The sequence below is a fragment of the Denticeps clupeoides genome, chromosome 15 (genome assembly GCF_900700375.1).
Source record: "Denticeps clupeoides chromosome 15, fDenClu1.1, whole genome shotgun sequence".
Taxonomy (NCBI): domain Eukaryota; kingdom Metazoa; phylum Chordata; class Actinopteri; order Clupeiformes; family Denticipitidae; genus Denticeps; species Denticeps clupeoides.
In genome coordinates, this window is record NC_041721.1 from 20,955,580 (window position 1) to 20,964,667 (window position 9,088).

Consider the following 9,088-nt stretch of genomic DNA (forward strand, 5'->3'; position numbering starts at 1 on the left):
TAGAAAATTGTCATGTCGAAAATATTCAAAGGTGCTGAATAATTTTGCAAGCCACTGTATATATTAATACCCAAACTAATATTCGGTTGAGTGACCTGAGCAATCTTCTTGCAGATCTAGGTCAAGGACCCAGCTTGTTGGCTCGTTGGTCTAGGGGTATGATCCTCGCTTAGGGTTCAAGAGGTCCTGGGTTCTTGTTAAAGATTGTAACTTTGTTGAGTTCCTGCTACCACTAATATTGGTAATATTGAACCAAACTGGCAAGGTACCACTGAGGCGCCACTGAGCAAAGCACTGTCCCCACACACTGCTCCCCTGTCACATGTCCTGTGCTGCAGTGTTTTTTAAGCATGCCACACAATTTTTCAATAGTGTTAGGGAGGCACAGTCCAAAATGTAGCCTGTTTTATCCATTCCACGCCTAGGCTAGTCTTTGGCAGAACATTGTGCTGTTGGAAAATGGCATCTCTGGTTGTGATATCACAACCTGTTTTTTCTTTTTTTTTTCCTCATCATTATTGAATTATGCTTTATCATGAGCTTGAATAGACTTGTATTCCCCTTAAGAATTGGCAAGTGCATTAAACAGTTTAGGAATTATACCCACAGAATATGATCTTTTGCTGAAAAGCCACTATTACTTCACTATTACTAGGGTGGTAGTAGCCTAGTGGGTAACACACTCGCCTATGAACCAGAAGACCCGGGTTCAAATCCCACTTACTACCATTGTGTCCCTGAGCAAGACACTTAACCCTAAGTTGCTCCAGGGAGACTGTCCCTGTAACTACTGATTGTAAGTCGCTCTGGATAAGGGCGTCTGATAAATGCTGTAAATGTAAACTTCTGTTGTAGTTTGCACTCGTGTTTGGCATAAGTCCTGCTTTCTAAAGAATGAATCTAAAGAGAAATCTGGGAGAGGACCATGGGTAAGCATTTTCAAGTTTAATGTTTTACAAACATTAAAAAAAAAAAAAAAAAAGACATTTCTAGTAATATATTCATCTTATAAACAGATGTTCGGAAACTATGGATTCAAGCTCTTAGGATGAGTCAGTTTCAGAAGAAGAATATATACCAAATTCAGAATCAGAGAATGAATCTGAGAGGAAAGAGGAGCAAAGTGAAGACTCACATGAGGGTTGTTCCATCCAAAAGCAGTTTGGACATTATTCAGAAAGGTACAAGCCCTTCAAATACCAGGGAGGAGCATTCCCTGAGTGACAGTGACTTATTTTGTGACGAGGAAGGCTTGACTAAAGGCTTGTTAGAGAACCTCAGGCACAAAGGTAACTTTCAGCATAATTCAGACGTTTTACATGGCTCTAGGTCCCTTAAAGTGAAACGAAGACCAAAACACAAGTGAGTTGAAACATTTTGTACACTGCATATATTGCAAAGGAATGTTTCTGAGAACAGAACTGTGGCGACATGTTCAAAGGTGTTCCTCAAAACCAGGCATGACCAGTGGTGAAACTGGAAGAGCCCAGGTTCTGGGTCTGGCTTCCTTGGCTGAGTCTACATTTTCTCAACACATATCTCAAGGGGTTTGGAAACTACTTGGTGTAATGAAGCAAGATGAAGTGTCAACTATTGTGTGGAATGACTTCTGTATCATTCAGCTGGCACAGTCCTTCTTTAACAAGCATGGGAAGGACCCCACCAAACATGAGTATATACGACAGAAGCTCCGTGAAATTGGGAGATTTTTGTTAACTTTGCGTAAAAGTTCCTCAGTTTACAGCCTTGAAGAAGCCATAAAGCGTGTGAACCTCCAGAGTCATTCAGGCAGTCAAGGAAGTTTCAGGCCGATGTCCAAGTCTTGCTTTGAAATTGGGGCATTCATTGAAGAAAGTTTGTGACATAATTCATTGTAGAGCTTTGATTGCAGAAGACAGCGAGTTGATCAGGGCAAGCGAAACTTTCAAGAAAGTGTACTCCACAAAATGGTCAGTTAGTTTCTCACACGGCGCTGTCTACTCTCAGTGAGGCAAAGTTCAATAAGCCATCTACTTTACCTTTTACTCGGGATGTGCAGCTTCTTCACAAACACCTTGTGAAAATGGCAGAGGTGGCATTGCAGCATTTGAAAGAGGCTCCAACACCACTATGCAGATGATTTTGAGCAGAAACTCTGCGGTCAGTGTGGTGCTAAAAATCCAGAACATCTCTGATCCACTCAGTTGCACAAGCACGTGGCCACACTCTCCCAGGTTCTTAACCTGAAAAACAATGAACCGGATCAAGTTGCTGATTTCCTAGGCCACGACATCTGGGTCCATCGTGACTTTTACTGGCTACCAGAAGCCACTACTGAGCTGGCCAAAATATCAAAAATTCTTCTGGCTATGGAAAAGGGTTGTCTCTCAAGTCTTCAAGGAAAGTCTCAGATGCTGATGCCAGCGATGATTGGAGTGAACCTGAGGTTGAAAACCTGGAGTGCCTCAAGACATGATTGTATGTGTGGTGTTTTGTTGTTGTTATGGCATTATATTGACCCTTTTACATTATTCTATATAATTATTACCCACACAATGATAAGAAATGTGTGGATTTAAGTATTTACTATTACCTGTAATTGTAGAAGTATAATGTTTTTGTTTGTTTATTCAGGTTCTATTTATCTACTATAATTTGTGCAGAAATCTGATAATTGATTCTGGTATAAATTTCAAAGCAAAAAAAGAAATCACAGAAATGTCAAATGTTGTAACCAGTTACACAGTTTAACAAGGCCCTGAATGTCACATTCAAAAGTGTAATCGCAAGGATCAGAACGTTTGAGTCAGTGGCGTAACAACATAGTCATGGGCCCAGGTGCGAAAATTCAATCCGGGCCCTTATACTTTTTCAAATTTATCCCGAGGATGTTTTAGCTCTGATACATGCAATACACATTAAGGGTGACTACAATCCTCTCTGCAAAGAGCCAGAAGCACAGAGGTAGTTTATATAGATTGTAATTATAAATACAAAAATACTGTACTACATAGGATCCATTACATGTGAAAACATTTTAAAAATGTTTGTTATTAATACCAATTTACAGGGTAATCTAATATAACCGCATTAACATCAACTCGCATGGAAATATGGGAACACTCAAAGCACTGAAACACTCAACGCTGAAACTTCAAGCATAGAAAGCTTGCTTAAACTCACACTGCCCAGAAACAAAACTTAATCCAATTTATTTAACTATGCAGAAAAAGAAAAAAGAAAATGATTCATATGCATACAACCCCCAATATGCGTGAATTAGGCCACTAGAAGGCCATTTTACGAGCCTCAAACACATGACAGGTTTCCCGCATACATGAAAATCTTTGAGAGAGCTGGCTGATTATGATGTCCAGAGTGGCATTGAATATCTGCACTCTGAAATACTTCTCTGCATTGCTTAAACGCTCATCTTCTGATAGTTCGTCAAAGTGACGCTTCACTCTCCTTGGTCTAACATTTTCAAATGTAGTTTACGTGCGAGCATCTGCGCTGTAGCTTTGGCCTGGTCAAAAGCACTCCGATAGTCAGAGAGTATCTGTATAGAATTTTCCAGTGTGATAAAACACATCAGAAAAACAGCGATTATGCTGTTTTTTTTGGGAAAGGACACCTCTGTTTACAAGAACCCATAGTTAAGATGTAACGTTTAATGGAAGCGTCCAAAACATTTTCTCCAAAATGTCCCCTGTCTGTAGGATAAAGGTCTTCCCTTGCTCCTGTACTGTCCTGCTCCTGTTCTGCACTGCCACCGACTGTGGACTCAGCCCGGTCTGGACCACTGACCGTGTCATCTACAGTCGGGCCACCTGCGCTACTGACTTCAAATGAACTACCAGCTTCTGACTCTAGATTTGAGCTGCAACAAAGACAATAGGAAGTATAGTAAATGCTAACATTTAAAAATCCTAGCCACATAACAAGCCTATAACTTAGGGTACAATGGTCATGGCATTTTTATCACTGACTGAACCAAACCTATGAATTAGATTACAGTATATGACAGTTGTAAATGTTGATACATTACGGCTCTCTCTCTCTCACACACACACACACACACACACACACACACACAAACACACTCCAGCCACAGCGCTGCCCCTCTGGAGGTCTGGATAATGCGGCTTTTCCAGGCCAATTTTCCCTCTCCTGCTACCTCTAGCTCAACCAACAGCTCTCCTACAGACACTATGACCAGGTTTCCAAAAGGAAAATATCGTCAAAATCGGCAAAAAACATTAATAAGACATAATTTATTAGCCATTTTGCCGTTTTTTTCTTCCAAATCTCACTGAACCGAACTGCGCTCTGGCTCACGCAGCAGCGATCTGGGACTCGGATCTCCTGCTGTTTACTCCATACTTTTTCTGTGGTTAATTAGTCTAATTAATGAGCTAAATTCCCAGCCCTAGTCTAATCAAACATGTTCTGTGTTATGTTAGGCTAGCTTCTGGTCCAGAGCTTACCTGTTGCATGACAGTTCCCAGTTACTGCTGCTATGTGTCCTGTCCTCCTCACGACCACTCTTGGTTAAAAATCCAAATTGGTCTAATTTCGGGAGTTTTGCCACCCTTTCCTTTAGCTCTCTACGTTCCTGCCGCTTCTTGCGGCCGCTCTTGGGTTTGAAGGGCATGCTACTTGTTTTGGTCAGCACGATGATTGCAATGTGCAGCCGTCCATTCAAAAAATCACAATAAAACATTTCGCCTTCCCAGAAACCCTTGCGGTATCTCAGTAGAAACTAATATACTCTGACATGACAGTTTGGCGACAATGAAAGATGATAACTTTATGATAACTTTTTTATTTGATGGTTGGATTTTAATGCTGAGGGTTTTTTTTTTTTTTTTTTTTTTTTTTTTTTTTAAGGAGGCGGGTCTGAGGTAGTGACGGGCCCCCAGAGATCACGGGCCCCGGTGCGACCGCACCTGCTGAACCGGCTATAGTTATGCCACTGGTTTGAGAAAAAGAGGAGTATAGAAGGAAATCTATAGACTGAGAGAAGGCTTGGCAGTCTTGTACATAGGAATAATAAGGACTTTTTTTTTTTTTTTTTTTGCAATACATACACATGGAACCACCAGTTGTCATCTGAATCTTGTGATATATATATATTAGTATCTTTCTTTCAGAAACGGCAAATGAGCTTACAGCTATGGGTGAAACTACTGAAGGCTTTCAAGGTATTTTAAGGCAGCTCCTATTAGGGGTAGTCACAGCAGATCAACCATCTCCATTTCTTTTTATCTTCTGGGTCTTCCACACTAACCACAGGCATGAAACTATACTGCTGCTCACTGACCATCACGACCAACACATTGTCTGTTTTTTGTATAATTGATGTGGCAAAATTTTCTTAATCGTTTCAATTTTTTTGTGGAAAATAGAGAACAGAAACCACTGTAGCTAAGAACATTTATACCGACATTCTAGCTTTTAGTAGAATAATGCCGGTTTGATATTTCCAGTAATCAGAAGGTTGCTGGTTCAAATCAAGATCCGCCAAGGTGCTACTTAGCAAAGCACCGTGTGCACTGTGTACTGTGCTGCTGTGTATCACAATGACAATCACTTCACTTCATATTCTTCAATAAGTAAGTGTAGGCATCCAAACTTTTGCAAAGGGTGGTAGTAGCCTAGTGGGTAACACACTCTCCTATGAACCAGAAAACCCAGGTTCAAATCCCACTTACTACCATTGTGTCCATGAGCAAGACACTTAACCCTGAGTTGCTCCAGGGGGACTGTCCCTGTAACTACTGATTGTAAGTCGCTCTGGATAAGGGCGTATCATAAATTCTGTAAATGTAAATGCTTTTTTCAGAACAGTGCTTTTAACAGTACTAACAATGTTTTCTTCAGTACCGAAATTGAACAGCCTGAAGGTATACAATTACTTTTTTTTTTTTTTTTTTTTTTTTTTACACTTCTTTAAAGAAACTGATCTTATACGCAAGTACATTGACATTTGTGGAAAAAATGATGTGCTGTGAATACTTTCCGGATGCACTGGAAATGCTTTTTGCCTGTATATTCCATACATTACATTGCTCAAACTGAACAAGAGCTTTACAGTCTAATACTGTAGTATTCTGCGGGGCAGGGCGCTTTATTTCATTTCTTATCCCTGTAAGACCCAAATATAGAAAAAAATGAGCAAAAAATTATTTGACCTCTAAGATATTGTTTTAGTAGACCTCTGTAGGAATGATGGTGTAGGAATTAAAGATTTTTCATATTTATTTTCTAGTAAGTTTTTAGGGAAATGTTAGGGTAATATTGCAACGTTGGGCCAAGTTGTGAGCAGAATTTCTGTATTTGTATCTGTATTTGAACTGGTATACAGAACATTTAAGCATTCATTTGCAGGGTTGTTCACTTATTTAGCCCCATTGCAGTATATATCATAAGTAATAATCACTCAACAATCATATTTTTTTATGAATAAGCATTTATTAATAACATTTTTTGGAAATAATGATTTGGTCACATTCAGTGTGGTTTGAATGAAGTCTGTGTTTATTTGCAGTGATAGTCCCTAAGACAGTTCTTTTCATCTGAGAAGCACAGGCGAACATTGCACTTGCTACACAGTGTTTGATGTTACTGAATCTCCCCTTGAAAGCAATCATCATTTCATCCACAGAGTTGTGTTCTTCAGGTACCACCTGCAGGCATCTTTCCCTAAATGAATTTAGCCATGGTCTGAGTTTCCAGAGTTTGTCCTTCTTTTCCATCTCTGACACAGTTAAATTGTTTATAAAGTGTAATGAAGTCAACAGAGATTGGAATCTGTTCCGGGACATCACATCAGAAACAAGGGTGTACCGTGTGTGATTTTCCAAATACATACGGACTCCAGACATTTGCATTAGGCCCATCTTCAGGTACATGCCAAGCATCATCTCAATTTCCTTATTATTGGTGTTTACAGATGTTCCCTTTTTTTGCAAGCTGTACTCATTTGTGTTTCTTGTCAGAGTCTCAATCATATCTTCCGTCACAAACTTTTGGAAGTACATTTTAAATTTTTTTTTTACATCTTTACGGCATTTATCAGATGCCCTTATCCAGAGCGACTTACAATCAGTAGTTACAGGGACAGTCCCCCTGGAGCAACTGAGGGTTAAGTGTCTTGCTCAGGGACACAATGGTAGTAAGTGGGATTTGAAGGGAGGTGGCATCATTGGTGATTTCTGAACCAGAAAAATCTGTATTAGGACTGATAAACTCCTTTTTCAACTAACGAAACCTGTCACGGGGCACTGTGTCTGGTTTTTTTTTTTTTTTTTTTTTGGTTGGGGCTTCATGTCCACATCATCATTAGCTGGGCAGTCAATGTGTTGGTGGTTTTCTTTGTCCATTTCACCTACATCCTCATTCTCTAAATCACTTACATCAGTTTCATCCAAGTCCATTTCAAAATCGCTCTCTCCATTTTGGACTGAAGCAATCACATCCTGCACACTGAATAGATAACCTTTCTGCATTGGTGGCATTCTGAAACTGAAAAGGTTTGGAAAAATGTAATTAAATATGTGAATAACACATATAGGTCTTATATTGTAGCAGATAAACAAAGAATAGACAGGGTAGTAGACCATGTATCAAGGGTAGAGAGCTAAGTATTATCCATCAAAGTATAACCATTTCAATGCAAAATTCCACTACATTCAAACAATGCTGTCTTATTGGCATATTATAGTCTACTTATCATACTAAAAGGGACACATGCATCCCCCCCAGAGCACTAACAGGTTCACATTCAAGACCATTCACATCTGTCCCTAAACAATGCAACAGGCTACCACTCTGACCCAACGTTGTAGATTACCAACATAGACATAATAAGCTCTAAATCAAATTTTTCTTAAATAACTAAATATGTATATGTTCTAGACATTGTAATAAACACACAAAAAATATTTTAGAGATTTTACTTACTTAATTCTTGACAAATCCAGGCATGAAAAAACATGAGATCAGCTCAATGCAAAGTTTGCAAGTATAGTAAGTTCACGGCAAGATGACCAGACCTATAAACACTTTTTCCATCCAATAACATCATGAGTACAAACAATAGGACCCATTAAATATGTAAATGTGGTTTTGAGAAGAAAAATAAAATTGCTGGGTTTTTTCTAGAATTGTTAAAAGTGATGTAATTCTGCAACAGTGGGCTTTACAGGGTTAAATCAGAAGTTGGTGTGCTCATTTGCTAGTAAAGACAACTGATATATTTGTGGTTTTGATAGAAAGAACAAAAAGCAACGTTTGTTAATGAAGGATTTGGTTAACATTTTCACAATTGTCGATACTTTGATTTTGGCTTTTTTCTTTCTTCTTGTAATATTGGATCAAATGGTACTTTTGTGGCCAACTGTGCTTAAAAATGTATGGGGTGGTCTGAACAGTTTGTACATTTATACCACCTAAAGTTGAATAAAAGCAACTAGGGCTGTATTGGATTTATGAGAAGTCCTTTTTTACATCAAGTATTTGAAAGTAACTAAGTAAAGATACATTTTTTTCAGTACTTTTTTCACCTCTGGTGACACCCCAGTGGAGAGGCTGTGTGGTCCTGAAACTGTGAATTTATTCATGCCTGAGGTATATTCCTCTGGACAATATTAAGAACCACAAGTCCAATAGGACAATTTGTGCCATAATGACTGAGAAGATTGTAACAGAAGTACATTTGTGTGTAAATCTGTCATTTCTCCACAGTGTACGGGGAACAGAAGCGCTCAGCGATGTTTACTCAGATGCAGCCTTGGCAACAAGTGAAGCTCCACCCTCTTCAGAAGGATGCAAGCCCAGCCCCGCCCCTCCTGCCTCCCTGCCTGTGTCTTCACGTCCTCAGGTAGGCCCTCAGCTGTGACCAGCAGCCCCGTTCAGCAGGAGGACTGCTAGATGAACATTTACATTTACAGCATTTATCAGACGCCCTTATCCAGAGCGACTTACAATCAGTAGTTACAGGGACAGTCTCCCTGGAGCAACTGAAATCTCTCATAGTTCCTCATTGTGAGTTAGAGCCGTGCTATCGCGGCAAATTTTCTTTCATTTTTAATTTTAAACGTCACCA